The sequence below is a fragment of the Scylla paramamosain genome, chromosome 7 (genome assembly GCF_035594125.1).
Source record: "Scylla paramamosain isolate STU-SP2022 chromosome 7, ASM3559412v1, whole genome shotgun sequence".
In the NCBI taxonomy this organism is placed as follows: Eukaryota; Metazoa; Arthropoda; class Malacostraca; order Decapoda; family Portunidae; genus Scylla; species Scylla paramamosain.
Window position 1 is genome coordinate 27,370,616 of NC_087157.1, and position 12,500 is coordinate 27,383,115.

General features: G+C 39.4%; 1 long non-coding RNA gene across 2 annotated transcripts in view; it reads right to left on the reverse strand.

Moving 5' to 3' along the window:
• Positions 1-12,500, reverse strand: part of LOC135101840 (uncharacterized) — a 213,146-nt gene that overhangs the window by 939 nt on the left and 199,707 nt on the right. The window contains exon 5 of one of the 2 annotated variants that reach the window (XR_010269394.1): positions 2,815-2,881. The exons of the other annotated variant lie outside the window; for it this stretch is intronic. This is a non-coding gene — a long non-coding RNA (uncharacterized LOC135101840). The remainder of the gene's footprint in view (positions 1-2,814; positions 2,882-12,500) is intronic. 2 annotated transcript variants of the gene reach the window in all.

Sequence of the window (12,500 nt, forward strand, 5' to 3'; positions counted from 1 at the left end):
GATTGAATGGGACTTTGACGCATCGAATAAGAAGAAAAGAAAGAAAAGAAAGAAAAAGAGGAAAACAGAGAAAAAGACTTGGATTAAGATTTTTTTGGTGAATTGAAAGAAAGAAAATGAATAAAAGAGATAAAAAATAAAATAAAATTACGACAAGAAAAGCAACAGTCCCGCCATGACAGTTGCAGGAAGGGGACACAATACAGAAGGCTGAGCTCAGAGTTTGGAATGACCTGATTCTGGAGAGATCCTTCACCTACTTATCCCTATCACGGTTACACATCAACTACCTCATTACCTCGTTAACCTCATTAAATGGCAGCGCAGGAGCAGAAGAAGGAGGAGGAGGAGGAGGAGGAGGAGGAGGAGGAGGAGGAGGAGGAGGAGGAGGAGGAGGAGGAGGAGGAGGAGGAGGAGGAGGAGGAGGAGGAGGAGGAGGATGGAGATGATGTGATGTGATTAAAAGGGAAATGAAGAGGAAAATGAGAAAGCAGTTGGATTGAAATTAAATTGATGTTTCCGGTCTCTCTCTCTCTCTCTCTCTCTCTCTCTCTCTCTCTCTCTCTCTCTAATTTTAATTTTATAGCTTCATTTTTCCGTACACGTTACTTACCCAATGTCTCACTCCCTTTCATATTACTTATGTAACATGTACGAGTATAGGGCACGTTGCGATTATTTGTAGAGAGAGAGAGAGAGAGAGAGAGAGAGAGAGAGAGAGAGAGAGAGAGAGAGAGAGAGAGAGAGAGAGAGAGAGAGAGAGAGAGAGAGAGAGAGAGAGAGAGAGAGAGAGAGAGAGAGAGGCCACAACCTGTCCCTTGCTGTCTCCACAACTTGGAGAATTTTTGTTTTTTCAGCTGTAGCTTACTGGACGTGGTTGCATTACCATCATTGTAAAAAACCGAATGTAGATTGCTTCATGACCAAAATAAGTGAAATCAATCAATCATCTATAAAACAAGTGCGAGGGCCATTAGCAGCCAGAAGATTAATACTCAAAGTACCGCCACACCTTGCATTTCGTGTCGTGTCACAGAGCGCCGAGGAAAGTCACTCACCCCAGCACCACACTTGGACAGCAAGGCGTCTCACTCCCCTAACTTGAGTGGCAACAGGTCAATCAGAATCCAGGTTACAAGCTCACCTATTTTCCCTAAGTTATTTTTTTCATCTTTTTAATCCCTAATGTGTTTTTCTTTGATATCATTCAATTATTTTTAAGACTCGTTTTTATAAATACGTAGGAATCTCATTAGCATTACTTCCAAAAGCTACAAACATGATTAGTGGCGTTTTTTTTCGAGTGCTTGTCCTTTTGATGATGCAAAACCCTTGCTATATCACCGCTATAATCATGAAAACACTCTTGAAAGCTCCATGTGAAAGACACAACTATGAGATGTTTATAATGTGGTCTTGACTCTTTCACTGCAATAGACAACAATTCACAACACTAAAAACAATGCCTCCAGTCTTTATAGGCTCACCCAAGAAAGAAGAAATTTTATAATTTATAGTAGTATGGTATTTATAAGTAGCTGTAGAACAAAAATAAATGATGCCTTGGAGTGGTTAGCGAGAAGAGGTGCGCCAAATGGCAGTGAAATGATTAAGGATGAAAAGCAAGTCACGGAAAAATAGACGTGTTTGTAGCTAAGAGCTCGACTGATTGCCTTCCACTTGGACCAATCAACACCAAGAAAACACGGAGAGGATTCACGACTCACGCTGAGACGTCTTGCCGGACACGCACCAAGGTGATGTTTGGCAGGTATTTTTCCATTTAATTTTCAGTGTACACAATCTTCGCTGCCTTGTTTGTCTCTTCGAACTGAGAACAAAAATGAGGACGACAAAACGCAGGAAGCTATCATGCCTTTAACTGCTGTAACACTTTTCATTTAATTTCTCTTCTTCTGTACATGCATTTTCATTTCATATTTACTACAGGTTCCCTCCACGCTACTTGCTATTTCATGAAGTTCCTGAGCTGATTCGGATACCAATACTATGTCATCGGCACACAAAGGATCGGTGATGTACTGGCCGCCTATGGACAGCCCACTCCCTTCATTATGTTCTACGGGTTCTCCCATAATTAACTCTAAGTATATATTGAATAGATGCGGCGATAATGGGGGCGCCTGCAGGATTCCTCTTCCTGTATTAAATTCTTCGGTGACGATTGTGCCCTTCTTTACTGATGTTCTTGTCTCTTTGTTCAATTTTGCAATGAACTTTATAATGCTATCTTCGAACTCATACCAGTTCAGTGTGGCCTCCCAAGCCGGTCTCCAGACAACCAACAACCACAAACACTTCATTTTAATCAAGACAAGACAGTAGAGAGAAGATGGAGAAACTGAAGAAAAGAGAGGAAAAGGATTTACTGCAGTTTTTGGTGCATCGAATGAAAGAAAAAAAGATATTTGAGATTATACCATAAACTTACAACACAACACTCTTATTCATCCGTACCAGTCACAGATTAACTCAACTAGGAACACGTGTTTTACTTTGCAGGTGCAGGAGGTGAGAAGTTCAATTTTGATTCTTGTATTAGCTCTTACATGCCGTGGATCAGCTTAAGAGTCTGTGTGCGTGGGAGGAAACGACTTGTAAAGTGAAAAAATAATGTCATGTGTAGAGCAAAGTTGAGAGGGTTGATTCAGTTCAGTGGTGAGGTTTGGCACGAGTTGCCTTCATTATTACCAACACATCACTGGTCATTGATGGTTTAGTGAGGCGGCGGTGAGTGAACTGCGACAAAACGACACACACACACACACACACACACACACACACGTTACTGACATTAAACCAACAGATGCACAGAATAATCTCCTACGTGGTATTCATTATTCTACCTTCAAATGCCGACCTGGAAAGAAATTATACAAACAATAGAAACGGAACGATTTATAACTCACGAATTTTTTTTTCCTATAATGTAAGAGAGATTAACTGGATAAGGGTAACAAAAACGCTGCAAAAAAATAAAATAAAATAAATAAATAAAATAAAGGTTCACTGAAGATGCCATTCCCAAAAATTAACAAACAATATCACAAAAAAAAAAAAAAATATTGAAAAACGATGGACAATTCAGGTCAAGTCAAATTAGGTCATAGGTCAGGTCAGGGTAGCCAGCTGTATATCTCCTCCAGTACTTCACTCAATTCGTCCTTGGCACTTCTTGTCTTTAATAGCGAAACGAAGTGTAGTAATATGACGAAATGTACTAATGAGAGAGAGAGAGAGAGAGAGAGAGAGAGAGAGAGAGAGAGAGAGAGAGAGAGAGAGAGAGAGAGAGAGAGAGAGAGAGAGAGAGAGAGAGAGAGAGAGAGAGAGAATCTAATATACAGGTAATCAAGATGCAGGAGCGGCGAAACAATACGAGACCGTGATGCTGTGACGCTGTATTTGCATAAACAACACTTAATTAACAGCTCATCTTTATCCCTCCCACTCCCCCCACCCTCTCTCTCTCTCTCTCTCTCTCTCTCTCTCTCTCTCTCTCTCTCTCTCTCTCTCTCTGTAATAGGCTATTCTGATTATTTTAATGTGCATTTTTTTTTCGTTCATCTTTCTCTTTTCCATCTATCTCCCTCTTTCTCACTTTTATTTTTTTACTTCCATTGTTCTTTCATTTTCCATGCTTTCACCTATTCCCTCTCCCAGCAAAATTAACTATAGTCATCTCTCTCTCTCTCTCTCTCTCTCTCTCTCTCTCTCTCTCTCTCTCTCTCTCTCTCTCTCTCTCTCTCTCTCTCTCCAGCAACATACGTCAGAGAACAGTAAAAAAAAAAAAAAAAAGTAAGTGAAGGGATCTATAAATATTTAGTACCGAACAAAACTACTGCGAGGTAATCACATTTTTTTCATTTTTTTCCTACACTTTTTCCCTGTTTTTCTTTTTTTCTTCGCTCCCTCGTGTTCATCCATCACACGTATTTAGCTCTTCTGATTAAGGCCCGATGTATTTTTTTATTTCCGTTTTTGGACATTTAAACTTTCCATTTTTTTTCTTCTTTGACTTTTTTTTTTCGAATCAGGCACGTTAAGCAAAAACAAAAAAACAAAAAAACAAAAAAAAAATATATAAAATGAAATAAAGGGTAAGAGTGACATTTCAGTGAAGTCTGGTATTTTTCGGGGGTATAAAAAAAGGGACAAAGCTAAAAAAAGAAAAAAAAAGGAAATACTGTGAGAGAGAGAAAAAAAAAAAATTCTAGAACATGATAGATTTTTCCTTTTTTTCCTTTTTGGTTGAAGGTTTATTTTCGCTTCTTTTTAACCTTATTTTGTTTGTGTACTTTTTATTTTGTGTGTGTGTGTGTGTGTGTGTGTGTGTGTGTGTGTGTGTGTGTGTGTGTGTGTGTGTGTGTGTGAAGATGGTAAAGGAAATTGAAGCCTTCTGTATGTTTGTGAGCTGGACAGGTTCAAAATTTATGAGTGGTGGTGGTGGTGGTGGTGGTGGTGGTGGTGCTGGCTGATCCTTTTCTTTTTCTTTTTCCTTTTCATTCTTTCCTGTGATGGTGGCGGTAGAATATCTGGAATCTGGTTCAGTACCAAACATTTCAAACACCTTAAAGAAAAAAATAAAATAAATACATAAAAGCAAGAAACGATGCCCAACACACGCAGGTAGAGAGAGAGAGAGAGAGAGAGAGAGAGAGAGAGAGAGAGAGAGAGAGAGAGAGAGAGAGAGAGAGAGAGAGAGAGAGAGAGAGAGAGAGAGAGAGAGAGAGACGCGGTATCCGTATCCAAGCTATATCCATCCAATTATCCTCCTCTGAAAACCAACACTGACTTTACTCTCCTCCTCCTCCTCCTCTTCCTCCTCCTCTCTACATTATTCCTATTAACCGTAATAATATTCTGCTGTTTTCCTTGTACTCATTATCTTACGCCAACATTTACTATCCTATATCTATTTTCCCAGCTTTCTATGTCTATCTTTAGTACTGTCTATCTATTTCATTTACTATTTAATGTCTGTTTTTGCATTCCTGTGACTACTCCTACTATCCTATATATGCTTTAAAATCCTATGTTAGTATTTGATGTTTTGACTTTTTTTTTTTTTATCATTCTTTGTCTTTTTCTGTAATTATGATCAGTAAATAGGATTGGTAATTGGGACAGTGGTAAAGGAGGATTACGCGTTTAATTTTGCTTTCTCTGTGTTTACTTTTAACTATTCTATGCTTATTTTTACCATCCCATGTCTATTTACTATCCTATTTCAAGTTGCACTACTATAAGTCTGTCTTTTCTATCCTACACTTACTTTGATTGTACCTCTGCTTACATCTTACTACCCTATTTCCATCTTTATCACCCCGTGTACCTCTTACTTTAAAATATACAGTGAAACGTATCCATTGCAGCCTCTTAAAGGACCACCAGGTATGTTGCTGTTTGTTCTTCCTTTGTGTTCTTTGTTTCTCAGTCTTCCTCCACACTCTCACTCACCTTCATTTTTGCGCCCCAACACAATCCGACTTTCAGAAAACATAGCGACATCAACCCTTCCTTAATTATTCCAGTCTTCATTCCTATTCCATCTCTCACTCCTTCCCTTCACCTCCTCCTCCTCCTCTTCCCTCACCCCTTCCGTGATTCCTACTCTTCTGCTTTTTTGTTTTCCTTTCCTTCCCCTTTCCCTCCGTCCGTTCTCTCATTCTCATTCACTCTCTTCTCTCACAGTCAGACTTCTCTCAACTTCTCTCCTCTTCCTTTCCTCTCCCTTTCTCCCTCACTCTCGTCTATTCACACTTCCCCTCATTCCTTCCCTCTCTCCCTGTTCTCTCCCTAACCTTCAAAATACTGAATTCGTAAAGTTTCCCCTAAGAATGACAAAAAGAAAACGGGAGGACAGGAAATAGAAAATGATAATGGTGACCTTCTATCACTGTATTATATTTTTGAATCACCATTATTATTTATTATTAACCCCATCACCAGCCCATTATCTCCCATTATCACTGGTGCTTTGGAGGCCCTTAATCTCTCTCTCTCTCTCTCTCTCTCTCTCTCTCTCTCTCTCTCTCTCTCTCTCTCTCTCTCTCTCTCTCACACCATCATTAACATCATTCTCATTTCAGGATTATCATTTTCTCTACCTCCTCCTCGTCTTTCTTCTTGTTCTTCCTCTTCTTCCTTTTCTTCCTTTCTCCCTTCTCTCCCTTCCTTCTTCCTGATTTCCGACCTAAATCTTTATCAGAGACCATAATCACCTCTCTCTCTCTCTCTCTCTCTCTCTCTCTCTCTCTCTCTCTCTCTCTCTCTCTCTCTCCCACGTAAATGAGGAAGGGACTGGTACTGAGAGAGAGAGAGAGAGAGAGAGAGAGAGAGAGAGAGAGAGAGAGAGAGAGAGAGAGAGAGAGAGAGAGAGAGAGAGAGAGAGAGAGAGAGAGAGAGAGAGAGAGAGAGGAAATGAAAAAAAATGAAGGTAAGAATGGAGAAGGAAAAGGAAGGAAGAAAGGAATGGGGAAGAAAGAAGGAAGGAGATGAAGAAAAGATAAAAGGAGGGAGGAAAAGAAAGGAAAAAAGGTAACGAAAAAAGAAAGAAAAGAAGTGTGAAGGAAAAAAAGGAAGTGGTGAAGAAGAAAGGAAAAGAAGGATAGAAAATGAGATAAAAATGGAAGGAGAGGAAAGAAGGAAAAATAAGAATTAAGAATAAAAAAAGGAAGGAAAATCAGGAACATAGAGAGAAAACTATTAAAAGAACATACAAAAAAGTGAGATAGGAAGAAAGGGAGGAAGGAAGGAGGGGAAGGAAAGATTTGATGGAGATAGAGAGGAAAGTAAGGAAATAAGGAAGGAAGGAGAGAGGGAAGAGATAGCGATAGTAAAAGGGGTGGATGGAGAGAACAAAAGGAAGGAAGGAAGGAAGGAAGGAAGGAAGGAAGGAAGGAAGAAAGGAAGGATAGAGAGTGACCTAAAAGTACGGAGAAGAACAAGGGAAGAAAACAGAGATAACAAAGGAAGAGTGAACAGTAATAATAACAAAAAAAAAAAAGACGGTAAAGAGGAAGAGAGGAAGGAAGACAATCAAGGAAAGGAAATACGAAGAAAGACCAAAGAGAAGGAATAGAAGGAGAAAATGAAAAATCGTGAATACACAGAGAGAGAAGGAGATATAAAGAGAGTAAAAAAAAAAGGAACAAAGTGAAGGAAGAGAAAATAAATAGCATAACAAATCAATAAAAGAAAAAAACGAGAGAAAAATAAAAACAAAAGAATGAAGAGAGAAAGAAGAGAATAAAATAGATGGAGCTAAATATCCAACAGAGCAGAGAGACGAAGAGAAAGGGAGGAAGAAAGAGAAGATTGAGGGAGAGGATTAGCACGAAAAGGAAACGAGGAAATGAAGGAAGGAAGAAGAGACTGTTATAGGAAGAGAGAAAACACACACACACACACACACACACACACACACACACACACACACACACACACACACACACACACACACACCGTTATCAACAACAACGAAGATGCAAGAGAAAGAAGAGTCGAAAGGAGAGGAGGAGGAGGAGGAGGAGGAGGAGGAGGAATACAAAGGAATACAAAGGAAAGACCAAGCAACAACAGACCCTGGGATCCTTACTAGGTTGATTGGTTAACTATTCTATACTAACTACATAGTATGAGAGACAGGATAGTAAAGTAGAAGGCTCCTCCCCACCCACCCATCCCACCAGCCGAAGCTGGCCGGAAAATGGAAATGTACCATGTGGTATTGAAAAACCACATGGAATTTCTAGGGACAGAGAAACGAAGTATCAGACTACGTCTACTTGTGTTTGTGAGGGGAGTGTGTATATGCTTGACGTTTATGTAATGAGGTGTTTATGTGTGTAGGTGGAGCCACAGTGTGAAAGTCTGTGGGGTGGTGCGGCAGCCTTGCCTGGCGCTTTCTAGGAAGGTAGCAGTCAATCAAGCCCCAGCTCCGTTCACTCCACTGAGTAAGAGTACTTTCCCTATGAGGGACGCCGTACCCTGTTTACCCCCTGCAACATTGACCCCTGGTAGTCCCGATGGTGACCAATAGTTGTCAGAGCCCCAGACAACACAACCCGTCACAGGTCAAAAGTGGGAGTAGTGACCGTTAACTCAGGGTTATCTGTGGGTGTGGATATAGTGTAATGTAGTGTAAATGTGGACACAGTGTGGAAGTCAAGAGGTGGTGCGGCAGCCTTGCCTGGCGCTAACGAGGGAGGCAGCAGTCAATCAGGCCCCAGCTCCGTTCAATCCACTGTAAAAGTGCACTTCCCAGGAGGAGGAGGAGGAGGAGGAAAAAAAGTGTATTAGAATGCAACTTAATCTCCAAGCTCAATGTAGATGAAGAAGAGGAGGAGGAGGAGGAAGAGGAAGAGGAAGAGGAAGAGGAAGAGGAGGAGGACTAAGTGGCTGTGGATTTAGGGTGGAGTGAATAGGAAAGAAAAAAAGAAGACAACCACCATAAATAACAATAACAACTAACAGTAATAAAGAGAACAAGAACTGAAAGGAAGAACACAACAACAACAACAACAACAACAACAACAACAACAACAACAACAACTACAACTACAACGAGGACAAGAACAGCAACATCAAAGTAACGTTATGACTTAATGAAATTTGACAACAGAGAGAGAGAGAGAGAGAGAGAGAGAGAGAGAGAGAGAGAGAGAGAGAGAGAGAGAGAGAGAGAGAGAGAGAGAGAGAGAGAGAGAGAGAGAGAGAGAGAGAGAGAGAGAGAGAGAGAGAGAGAGAGAGAGAGAGAGAGAGAGAGAGAGAGAGAGAGAGAGAGAGAGAGAGAGAGAGAGAGAGAGAGAGAGAGAGAGAGATACCCACTTTTACCTCGATAACCACACAGTGTTTGGAAGGGGAGAGGAAAAATACCTCTATCTCTCTCTCTCTCTCTCTCTCTCTCTCTCTCTCTCTCTCTCTCTCTTTCTCAGGCTTAAAGGCAAGAGAGAGAGAGAGAGAGAGAGAGAGAGAGAGAGAGAGAGAGAGAGAGAGAGAGAGAGAGAGAGAGAGAGAGAGAGAGAGAGAGAGAGAGAGAGAGAGAGAGAGAGAGAGAGAGAGGTTACAACACACCATTATCGTGAATAAGACAAGAATTGCTTCGTGCTCCATACCCATCACCACCACCACCACCACCACCACCACCACCACCACCACCACCTTTAAAATCATACACACCACTATCGCCACTAACACAGACACCACCATCATAACAATCACCATCACAAAGCTCCACCAGCAACACTTTAAACATCATCAGCCAACTACATCACCATCACCACGACCATCACCACCACCACCACTGTCACCACCAACAAAACCACCACTACAGTCACCACCACTACGTCGGAAAGCACTACTACTAATATTTTCACAAACACCACCATCACCACCACCCCATCCACACAGGAAACCACATTATCACCACCACAGCTTAACCTCTCCACCACTACTGCCACCACCACCACCACCACCTCCATCCCTATAAACATTTCCTCGACACACACACACCATTACCCCCACCAGCACCACCGCAGGACCACAACACCTGCTGGCTAAGTGTACAAGGCTCACCTCCCTGCTGGCTAAGTGTACAAGGCTCTCCTCCCACAGTGACATGTTCCCAGTTCGAGACCCCGTGCAATAAGAAATAAATATTAGGGAGTGAATGAAAGTAAGTGTGTGTATATTAGAGGGGAGTTTATTAATATTGTCAGGGTTGTTTCTTTACTTTCTCTTTACTCGTTTTCTTTTCTCGTGATATTATTGAGTGTTTCTTGCTTTGTTTTTCCTTTTCTTTTTGCATTTGTTAGTGTTGTTTTTGTTTACTTTTTTGTTTTGTTTTTTTCTTTCTACATATCATGGATTTGAACATGTTTATTATAAGAATGTTATGAAAAGGGACTGAAAATAAAAGAAAAGTAAGCAAAGAAGAGTATATAAGCAAAGAAGAGTATATATATATATATATATATATATATATATATATATATATATATATATATATATATATATATATATATATATATATATATATATAACGATTAATGAAAAAACGTAAAAAAAGTAAAATAATAATAATAATAATGATAATAATAATAATAATAATAATAATAATAATAATAATAATAATAATAATAATGATAATAATAATAATAATAATAAACATGCTGTATTCGTGACATCGTTCCGTGTTTTTCTTGCATCTTTTTCTTTCTACGTATGAAGCATTTCGAAGTGTTGATATACCAGTGTTATAAAAAAAGAAATAGAAAAGCAAAAAGAAAACACGTATAGAATAAAATACTATAAATAGGATTAATAAAAAAACAAAGTAAACATACAGAAAATAATAATACAGTGATAACGATTTGCAGAGAGAGAGAGAAAAAAAAAGAAACATCCAAGAAACACACCCTTATAAACAAAAAATAACAAAAAACGAAAAATAAAACAAGGAATGCACATATTTACTTATTTTTTTCTTTGTGAGGGTCTTTTCTTCTTTCCACGTATCAAGGATTTGTAAATATTTATACTCGAATATCACAAAATGCGAATAAAAAAAGTTGAAGGAATGAAAACAAGCAAAGATGAAAAGAATATGAAACAAACAGAACTAATGAAAAAATGTAAAGTAAAAAACACATGAAATAACAATGAAACACACACACTCATAATAAAAACAAAAAGAGGAGTAAAAAAAAAAAAATTGTATATGTAAGCCAATACCAATCCTCAGTTTTTCTTTCACCTTTTACAAAACTCCTTAAATTTAAAACTACTGATCTTCCCCAATCACACCCCCCTTAAACACACACACACACACACACACACACACACACACACACACACACACACACACACACACAGTTTATCGACAAAGGAGAACCAAAGTCATATATCAGCAAAATACAAGATACAAAATAATACGCGATACAAAATGCATAAACACACACACACACACACACACACACACACACACACACACACACACACTTAAAGACTCGTTAAGTGAAGGAGGATTGGCTTGTCTCTGTTTTAGGGACGAAGAGGACGAAGGAAGGGAGAGAGAGAGAAGGAAGGAAGGAAGGAAGGAAGGAAGGAAGGAAGGAAGGAAGGAAGGAAGGAAGGAAGGAAAGAAGGATAGAAAGGAGAGATGGATGTGTAAGGGAAAGAAATTAAGGATGTAGGAAAGGAGGCAGTGATAGAAGGAGAATGAAGGAAGGAAGGAAGATAGAAAACGGAGATAAGAGAGGAGAAAGGGAGAGACGAGAGTAATGAGTGAATAAAAACAGAATGAGATGTAAATCAAGTAGAAAAGAAGAAAATAGAGAGGGAAGAGTAAGTAAGGAAAAAAGAAAGGAAGATCAGGGAGATAAAGGGAAAAAGAGACAATTGAAAAGACTGAAAAAGAAAAGATAAATAATGCAGGAAAAGAGGAAATAGAGAAGGTATGAAGGGAAGCAGAGAGGAAAGAAGGAAGGTTAGGAAAACAAGAGGGGAAAAAAAGACAACAGGAAGGATAAAAGAAACGAAAAATGATGGAAAGAGAAAATAAGATAATAAAACAAGGTAAAAAAAAGATGATAGAAAGAAAAAGAAGAGGTGATAAAATAAGATAAAAGAATGTAGGAAATGAGGAAGAAAGAGAGAGAGAGAGAGGAAGGAAAAAAATAGAGAAAGAGTGAAGTGGAAGGCAGGAGGAGGAAAGGAGGGAAGGAAGGAGAGAAGGAAAGTGAGGAGAGATGGTGGGGGGAAGGAAGGCAGGGAAGGGGGGATGAATTGAATTAGAAATTGGAGTATGTGGTGTCTAGACAAGAGTGCATGGGAGGAAAGGAGAGAGGGAAGGAGGGAGGGAAAAAATAAAGAAGGGAAAGACGCAAGCAAGGAGGAGGAAGGAAGGAGGGAAGGAAGCAAGCAAGAAATATAAAGAAAGGAAGGAAGGACGCACGCAAGAAGGGAAGGAAAGAAGGAAGGAAAGAAGGAAGGAACGAAAGAACGAAAGAAGAATGGAAGAGGAATGAATGAATTAAGTAAAAAGGGATAGGAGTGAAGTAAGGAAGGAAGAAGGAAAAAGGGAAATAAGGAGTGAAGGAAGGAACGAAGGAAGAAAAAAAGAAAAAATGAATGAATGGATGAATGAAGGAAGGAACGAACGAAGGAACGAACGAACGAAGACGAGAAAGAAGAAAGACTGAAAAATGGACAACGAAAGACACACAAAGATGAAAAATACACAAAGAAGACAGACAGAATGAAACATGAAGCAATAAAAGGAACAAGACGAACGGAGAACGATATAAAAAAAAAAATAGAAAATAAAAATAAACACGAAATGCAAACCGAAAGAGAAGGTGGAAAACTCAAAGAAAACGAGAGAGAGAGAGAGAGAGAGAGAGAGAGAGAGAGAGAGAGAGAGAGAGAGAGAGAGAGAGAGAGAGAGAGAATGCAAACCGAAAGAGAAGGTGGAAAAC